This window comes from Neoarius graeffei, chromosome 13 (assembly GCF_027579695.1).
Source record: "Neoarius graeffei isolate fNeoGra1 chromosome 13, fNeoGra1.pri, whole genome shotgun sequence".
Classification (NCBI taxonomy): Eukaryota; Metazoa; Chordata; class Actinopteri; order Siluriformes; family Ariidae; genus Neoarius; species Neoarius graeffei.
In genome coordinates this window covers 77,605,974-77,616,063 of record NC_083581.1, presented here as the reverse complement: position 1 = coordinate 77,616,063, position 10,090 = coordinate 77,605,974, and positions in this window count along the sequence as shown.

Sequence of the window (10,090 nt, the reverse complement as noted above, 5' to 3'; positions counted from 1 at the left end):
GTCACTGTTTTATACTATTACTTACTCGGGCAGTGCATTTTTTATTATGCTATGATGTGAGTTTGCATTTGTTATTATGCTATGATGTGAGTGCATTAGGTTTTTGAGGTGGATGAAGTATTTCTGAAGTTTCAGAAGTGAGTAAGCTGTTTATTTAACTTTAGCTTCCCCTACGGCCCTATCACATGTAAAAATATTTTCACTAAAAATTGGAAATAAATTGTATGGTTATTTGTCCTAAGGCCGCAGTTATCCATAAGTATGCAGTGTTAGGCTTCTCACAGCATAGGAATTTCAGCATGCATCCTGTCTTACAGTCTGTAGTATACTGAAATATTTTCGCCAAGCTATGCGTATTTTTTTAAAACATAAAATAATTATTCATCATTAATATCATAAATACATAATTCTGTTTGTTTGTTTTATATAACAAACCAAACCATTTGAATATCGATTGAAATTTGAGGAAGTTACGGTCATCTGAAAAGTACATATCGCTACCAACACAATGTAATGGGTAAGCCAGCTGTCTGAGGTAAGATGGCCGCCATGTGCAGACGTTCGACTTCGTTGACGGGCAACGGGGACGAGGCATCTAGTCTTCTATGTAAATCTATGGTCTGACCAAGGTCACTGCTCGGAACTTCTCACAAAACTAAAAGATGGTCGTAATTCTTTCCTCAGGGAGCGAGTTTCAGTAGACAGCGAGACTAGAGACATGAATAAAGAAAGGAGCGAGGCAAAACCAAAAAAGGTGTATTGCCCGTACTTGCCCAAATGGCAGGACGAATTTAATTTTGTGAAGAAAAGTCAGTTCGATTACCGACTTTCTGAAATTTTCGGAAAGTTCGACTTTCCGAAATTTTCCCTTATTTTGAGTTAAAATCTGGGAAATATCCCTTTTTTTCAAACCTCAAAGTTGACAGGTATGCTCCAAGATGCTCTTTTTATACCCAGTCATGTTAATGACCTATTGCCAATTGACCTAATGAGTTGTAATTTGGTCCTCCAGCTGTTCCTTTTTTGTACCTTTAACTTTTCCAGCCTCTTATTGCCCCTGTCCCAACTTTTTTGAGATGTGTTGCTGTCATGAAATTTCAAATGAGCCAATATTTGGCATGAAATTTCAAAATGTCTCACTTTTGATATTTGCTATGTTGTCTATGTTCTATTGTGAATACAATATCAGTTTTTGAGATTTGTAAATTATTGCATTCTGTTTTTATTTACAATTTGTACTTTGTCCCAACTTTTTTGGAATCGGGGTTGTATGCAGTAGCAATGACTTCATGAATTTCTTTAATGACAAAATTGAGAATATCTGACAAAAAATTCAAACTATTAATTTAAGGTCAGACAATGTAAGTGACCCTGTAGTTAACAATATAACTGCATCAGATCATCAATTAGAATGTTTTACTCCCCTTAGAGAAATTTAATTACTTTCATTAATCTCCACATCAAAAGCCTCAACGTGTGTACTAGATCCCTTACCTACATGTCTATTCAAACAGATTATACCTGAAGTAATTGAACCACTTCTAAAAATAATAAATTCTTCTCTTAGGATCGGCTATGTACCCAAATCCTTTAAACTAGCAGTTATCAAACCCCTGATTAAAAAACCTGACCTTGATCCCTGTCAGCTGTCCAATTATCGGCCAATATCAAACCTCCCCTTTATCTCTAAGATCCTTGAAAAAGCTGTGGCACAGCAGTTATGCTCATGTTTACATAGGAATAACATCCATGAAATGTATCCGTATCATCATAGCACAGAGACAGCTCTGGTTAAAGTAGTAAATGACCTACTGTTGGCGTCTGATCAGGGCTGTGTCTCGCTGCTTGTGTTCCTTGACCTTAGTGCAGCATTTGATACCATTGATCATTCCATTCTTCTGGATAGACTAGAAAATGTTGTGGGAGTTAAGGGAACGGCCCTCTCTTGGTTCAGGTCTTATTTAACTGATCGCTATCAGTATGTTGATGTAAATGGTGATTTTTCTAGACATACTGAGGTAAAGTTTGGTGCTCCACAAGGTTCTGTCTTGGGTCCACTGCTTTTTTCTTTATATATGTTCCCTCTGGGTGATATTATTCGTAAACATTGTATTAGTTTCCACTGTTATGCTGATGACACACAGTTGTATGTTTCTGCAAAACCTGATGAGAGACACCAGCTTAATAGAACTGAGGAATGTGTGAAGGACATTAGACACTGGATGCTTATTAACTTCCTTCTGCTTAACTCTGACAAGACTGAAGTACTTGTACTCGGACCACATGCAGCTAGAAGTAAGTTTTCTGATTACACAGTAACTCTGGATGGCCTTTCTGTTTCTTCACCTGCAGCAGTAAAAGACCTCGGGGTGATTATTGACCCCAGTCTTTCATTCGAAACTCACATTGATAACATTACCCAGATAGCTTTCTTTCATCTCAGAAATATTGCTAAGATAAGAAATTTAATGTCACGACGTGACGTGGAAAAACTAGTTCATGCTTTCGTTCCCTCCAGGTTGGATTATTGTAATGCCTTACTGTCTGGATGTTCCAATAAGTTCATAAACAAGCTCCAGTTAGTTCAAAATGCAGCAGCAAGAGTCCTTACTAGAACTAGAAAATATGACCACATCACCCCTGTCTTATCCACACTGCATTGGCTCCCAATCAAATTTCGTATTGATTTATAAAATACTACTATTGACCTTTAAAGCACTGAATGGTCTCACACCACAGTACCTGAGTGAACTTTTGGTCCTCTATGACCCGCCACGCCTACTTGTATCAAAAGGTGCAGGCTATCTGCTGGTACCTCGTATAGTGACAGGTACATCAGGGGGCAGAGCCTTTTCTTACAAAGCCCCACAATTATGGAACAGCCTTCCAAGTAGTGTTCGGGAATCAGATACAGTCTCAGCGTTTAAGTCTCGGCTGAAAACATCTGTTTAGTCAAGCCTTTTGTTAATGGCATTTATGAGGTAAAGGTGTAGATCTGGAGGGTCCTCAGGCATAGAGTGTTTTGGTAAACTGGGATGTATGGATGCTGTCAGTTCCCCACTCGCTTGCTCACTCGAGTTTGTTGACGGCATAGTGGCTGCTGCTTTATGTCCCGGGGCTCCCTCATGCCTGTGTCACCTTCTGGCTCTCCCCTTTTAGTTATGCTGTCATAGTTAGTTTTGCCGGAGTCCCTGCTTATACTCAGTGCATACTGTTCCTACTTATTCAGGTGATACTGGGCATGCCTAACAACCTGTGTCCCCCCCCCCCCCCAATCTGTCCCTCTGAGTTACATGTCGGTCCTGGGATCGAGATGCTGACCTCTTCTGCTCCTCGGACCTGCCTGATCCATCCTGATGCCCTGTGTCTGGTTGGAGTCTCATTGCATCGCTCCTGTGGAGGACGGCCCCATGTGGACAGTTGAAAGTCACACTTGGAAGACACTCTGGACTCTTACAGTAATGCTTTTATGGCTGAGGACTACAGTTGACTTGCTAACTTTAGGACTGCAGTTGTCATGAACAGTTTTGCACTCAAGTTTCCATCAATGAAGAGTTTATAACATCAACGAAACTGACTTCATGTTAAAACTGTTAATGTTATAGTCATGTTGTCTGTTGTTGCCCGAATGAAGATGGGTTCCCTTTTGAGTCTGGTTCCTCTCGAGGTTTCTTCCTTATGTCGTCTGAGGGAGTTTTTCCTTGCCACCATCGCTACAGGCTTGCTCATTGGGGATAGATTAGGGATAAAATTAGCTCATGTTTTAATTCATTCAAATTCTGTGAAGCTGCTTTGTGACAATGTTTATTGTTAAAAGCGCTATACAAATAAACTTGACTTGACTTAGTGCCAGGAAAACAGCAATCATCGACCTTGAACTAGACAGACTCAGTGTGGACATGACAGCTCTACAAGAAACTCAGCTACCTGAGGCCAGCTCCATCAAGGAAAAGAATTACACATTCTTTTGGCAAGGACTTGGTGAAGAGGGCAGACGGCTTCATGGCGTGGGCTTTGCAGTGCTCAACAACCTCCTGGAAAGCATCAGCATCCCAGTTGGAATCTCAGAGCGAATAATCACCATGAAGCTGGAGACACACTCTGTTCAGATCAGCATCGTCTGTGCCTATGTACTGGCTGCTGACCAGGAATGCAAGTCCAGATTCTATGAAGGCCTTGGCCAAGCCATACAATGAGTACCAGCCAGTGACCATCTCTTTATCCTTGGTGACTTCAATGCCCGTGTGGGATCAGACCACCACTCTTGGCCATCTTGGCTTGGCAAATTTGGCGTTGGCAAGATGAATGACAATGGACAGAGGCTGCTGGAGTTCTGCTCTGTGCATCAGCTGTGCACGACCAACACCACCTTCGACAGCAAGCAGCGACACAGAGTCTCATGGTGCCATCCCAGGTCATCCCACTGGCATCAGCTTGATGTTGTGTTTATGAGGAGGAACCTGAACACAGTGAAGTCTACCAGATCATACCACAGTGCAGATTGCGACACAGATCATGCCTTAGGGCCAATTTATGCTGACAACGCAGTCCTCGCAGATAGCGTCGCAGACAGTGTCTGCGTAGCCCCCCCCCCTTCGCAGACGCTCTGCGTGCACCTCCCAAAAATTGTGACCACCGCAGAAGCCTCGCAGACAGCGTCGCAGACAAGAGAGCTCTGATTGGTCCACTCTACATCCGCTGTACACGCACTTCCGCTTCCCTACTTTCCCGGTTTGGTTTGTTTTCACGACCGGCATTTTTAAAAACACGAGCGAAGATGGAGCAGTACGAAGAGCGGTTGATTGAGGAAGTACGTACATCTATACAACTCCAGTTCTAGTCATTATAAAAAAAAGGTCTAGTCATTATAAGTAACCGGAGGATAAACACTCCACTAACCACACCCACCAACTACTCCTAGCGACTTCACGTCCCCTTGCATTGTGCCGGTGAATAACATCGCGCACGCCTTTACTCCCCGCTCAACGATAAATTACAACTGTCTGCGAAAAGCTATCTGCGAAAGCTTTGTCGCAAGAGCATGCAGAGGCCTTTAGTTCTCTCCAAAACCAAGCTGGCAAAGAAGAAGTCCCATTCTGCTAAGCAGCCCATGATCTCAAGGCTAAACACTGTCAACATGCGCGACCCTGCCAGACGAAGTGAATTCACAGCTAAGCTTACTGACTACCTTGAAGACCAAGGACCCAACACCAGCACAGCACAGTCCATCGACCAGAAATTGAAAACCCTGAGCTCTGCCATGCTTGAATCAGCAATGGATGCTTTTGGGAGAAAGCAGAAGATGTGTGAAGACTGGATGGAAGAGTATGCTAAGGTTCTGCTTCCTCTCCTGGAAGAGAAAAGGAAAGCACTGTTATCCTACAACTCTACACCCACCCAGTCACACTCAGATCGACTAAAAAATGCCAAAAGTAATCTTCAAAGGGAATCCAGAAGATGCGCAAATGAGTATTGGACCAAGCTCTGCTCCGATATCCAGAATGCCAAAGATAGAGGTGACTCAAAGACAATGTTTGACAAAATCAAAACTGCAGTAGGCCCAAGCAAGACCAAGGTGGCCCCCATCAAGTCCAAAACTGACGAGCTCATAGTCGATAAGATGGAGCAGCTAGAGCGCTGGGTTGAGCACTACTCGGACCTCTACTCAGTGGAATGCCATCTGGAAGACCAAACTTCGCTGATCACTCTCCCTGTGATGACAGAACTCGACACGGTCTCAATCATGGAGGAACTGAGCAAAACAATCGACCAGCTCTCTGGCGGCAAGGCCAAGGAATAGATGCCATCCCTGCAGAACTGCTAAAGCTGAACAAAGCATCCCTCCTACCACACCTACATCAAATCCTGACTCTCTGTTGGCAGGAAGGAACAGTACCATCTAGCATGAAAGACGCCAACATCATCACTATCTACAAACAGAAGGGTGATAAAGGGGACTGCAACAACTACTGTGTCATCTCCTTGCTCAGCATGGCAGGAAAGGCCTTTGCTCATGTCATCCTTACAAGACTACAGTGACTAGCTGAGAGAGTGCTACCCAAGAGCCAGTGTGGTTTCCGCTCGAAGTGGGCTACAACTGATATGATCTTCTCCCTGAGACAACTGCAAGAGAAGTGCCGAGAACAACAGAAGCCCCTCCACATCGCCTTTGTTGACCTAATGTGGTCGGCAGATCTGGATTGTATACAGTTCTCAGAGCTGTTGGATGCCCACCAACCCTACTGAAGCTCATATCCTCCTTCCACGATGGAATGAAAGCCACAATCCAGTTTGACGGAGTAAGATCAGAGGCCTTTGAAATTAGAAGTGGGGTCAAACAGGGGTATGTACTGGCTCCTACCCTCTTTGGTATCTACTTTGCCATACTGCTAGAAACAGCATTCCAGAACTCTGAAGGGGATGTAGTCCTACACTGGAGGACTGATGGCTCTTTGTTCAATCTCACCCATCTCAAAGCCAAAACCAAAATCTGACAGACAACGCTGCGTGACCTGCTGTTTGCAGATGATGCTGCACTCGTTGCTCACAACCCCACCACCCTTCAGGAGATGATCAAGAGCCTGAACAAGACCTGCAAGGCCTTCTCCCTGGTTGTGAGTGTGAAGAAAACTGTTGTTCTCCATCAAGGCACACCTGACGACACGCCAGACCCAATAAGACTTGATGACAAACCCCTTGACACTGTCCAGAAGTTCTGTTATCTGGGCTCCACCATCACTACCTCTGTCTCCTTGGATGAGGAAATCAACTGCAGAATAGGCAAAGCAACCACCTCCTTCGGCAGGCTAACAAAGAGAGTCTGGCAAAACAAGTGCCTCACCACCAAGACAAAAATCCATGTGTATGACGCGTGCATGCTGAGCGCCCTTCTGTATGGATCAGAGACATGGACTATGTACAAGGGACAGGAGCGAAAACTTAACACCTTTCATCTTCACTGCCTCTGGAAAATCCTTGGCATCAAGTGGCAGGACCGAGTGCCTAACACCCATGTGCTCAAGATGTCTCACCAGTCGTGCATTGCAACCATCCTGAGCAAAAGGCGGATGAGGTGGCTGGGTCACATCAGGCAGATGGAGGACTCCCGCATCCCCAGGCAGCACCTGTTTGGCACTCTGGCTGGAGGTGAATGACATCAAGGACGTCCCAAACTCCATTTCAAGGATGTCTGCAAAGATATCATGAAGACCCTTCAGATAAACCCAGACACAGGAGAAAATAGCCACCGACAGAAGCAGATGGAGGGCAGCAATCCACAAGGGAGCCTCGGCATACGAGAGACAGCAGCGCAGTGACCACGATGCAAAGCGACAGCGCAGAAAAGACAGAGCATCATCATCCTCAACACCCAATGGACCGATCTTCCCCTGCCACAAATGCAATCGTCCATGCCTCTCCAACATCGGCAGAATCAGTCATGAACGTGCTTGTCGTGCATCCACAAGCAGCTGCTAAGACCGTCTACAAAGACGCATGAGCCAAGGAGATATATATGTGCATGTATGTTGCTCAGTATCCTGGCTGTAGTTTGTATGAAAAATACAAGTGGCATACTTCCCTATAAAATACCCATGTCCATGTTTTATTATATATATATATATATATATATATATATATATATATATATATATATATAAAACATGGACACGGGTATTTTATAGGGAAATATGCCACTTGTATTTTTCATACAAACTACAGCCGGGATATTGAGCAACATTTTTTCCAACATCTTCACTCGTGAGGAAATCGATGAATTGTTTTGATAAATTTGGGAAATTTTTGTTTGTGAGTGTGTTGATATAATAAGAAAATCACACGCTGGCTTGAAGATATGAAGTTTATCTTCTCATGTTGAAAAACTCACATTTTTCATACAAAATGCATCATGGATCTGAGTGACATATTTCCCGATATTTCACTCCGATGACATCACTCCCAGTGTTTTCCTGCTGACTAGACGCGCATTGTCAAAATGGCAAACCGGTTCAAAATTAAAATTCTTTTGATTAACTTGTGTAGTTTTTTTGTGTGTGGATGTGTCCATATAATATAAAGAACATTGCACACACTGCAAAAACTAGCCATCCTAATATAAGGAAAAACATAATAAATTTGAGAACATTTAGACTATAATCAAGTGAAATAATCTGCCAGTGCAGTAAGATAATTACACTTGGTAAGTGTTGCGGCGACCTGCCACAAGGAGTGCCTGAACGCAGGCTCACATGATTGACAGCTGCCTCCGCCACTTCCTGCTACGCTGAAACGCTGCGCTGAACAGGCAGCCAATCACAACGCTAGTTAGCAGGGCAGCCAATCACAACGCTAGTTAGCAGGGCAGCGGTCGTTCTAGAACGATAGGCAGAATTGACATTCAGTTTGTAACGAAGCAGCAGCTGCAAAGAGAATTCGTTACTAACACAAACTTTACAGCACATCAGGGAAAAAAGGACAAAAAAGGCTACCGGTAAACCCACTGAACTTTTTTATATGCAAACGCTGTGCTCGCAGTAATCCGTGGGCATGAGAAATGTTTGTTCCTTACCTGTGATTGGTTAAATGATTTAAACTTTCTTTATCAGTGGCGTGTAGTAAAATATCTTCAGTTAAAGTGAACAAACTGCCTGTGAAAGGGCTAATGGTTAAAACGGTTCTTAGTTTAAAACTGTTTTTCTGTTCATTTATATTTGTTCAACAACATATTACCTGAATGATTAAAAATGGTTAAAAAATACTTAATTTACCTTATACATAAAAATTTATATATTGTTGCCTAATTAACTTGGGCTTAGTTATAGAAAAACAAGCATTTATTCACACATGCTTTGTTGTAGAAAAACAGGCATTTATTCATACATTTATTTATGTTTGTATGTTTAAAGGTTTTTCACCTTCTAACTTCGGCTTCAAGCTCCAAGCTTCTAGCTTCTACTTCTGATTCTACCTCTGATTCTACTTCTGATTCTAACGTCAGTTCCACTGAAAACCAATAAAATACAAGACGAGTGGAATCCTGTGTCCGAGTCCTTCCCTTTCAAGTGTGGGAAACCCTGATGCTCACATACACTTGACAGTAAGACATCTTAGAATAAATTGGTTGCAATCTAGAACTAGGTTTAATAATCTCAAAATTGGTGTCTTGTTTTCTTTTAATAAAAAATGCTAGATCGTTTAAACTATTTTCAAGATATTTTCACTTGCTAAGATATCATTTTTTGCAGTGCAGTGGCACAAAGATGTGAAATTTATCTTCTCATGTTGAAAATACTTTCACTTGTTCACTTCACTCACTTGTGAAATGTATTATATGTATGTAATACTTGTGAGTGTATTGTACATTTATTGAAGGATATTTTAATTACATCGAAAAAAACATTGTTAGATTTAATACTAGATGTTCACTATATGGCCAAATGTATGTGGACACCTGACCATCATACTCATACGTGCTTGTTGAACATTTTGTTCCAGAGTCAGTCCCCATTTACTGTTATAATAACCTCTAATCTTCTGGAAAGGCTTTTTCACTAGATTTTGGAGTGTAGTTGTGGGGATTTGTGCTCATTCACCTACAAGAGCGTTCGTGAGATCAGGTACTGATGTTGAGATGTCGAGGAGGCCTGGGGTGCAATCAACGTTCCACTTCATTCCAGAATGAGATCAGTTGAGCTCAGTGGGCCAGTTGAGATCAAGTTGAGCTCTGTGCAGGACACTTGAGTTCGTCCACTCCAACCTTGGCAAGTCATGTCTTCATGGAGCTCACCTTATGCACAGGTGTACTGTAAATTATGTCATGCTGGAACAGATTTGAGCTTTTTAGTTCCAGTGAAGAGAAACTGTAATGCTACAGAACATGGACATTCAAGAAGAGGGTGTCTGTCCCCAATAGAGAACGTGTGGTGAAATTTGAAACAAAAATATGACAACAACCCTGTGTTGTTACACACCTAAAGCCCTGTTTGCAGGAACAATGGGAAAAATAACACCTGAAACACTTCATCACTTTGTGTCTTCAGTCCCTAAACAACTTTTAAGTGTTGTGAGAAGGAACGGAAATGTTATAAAGTGG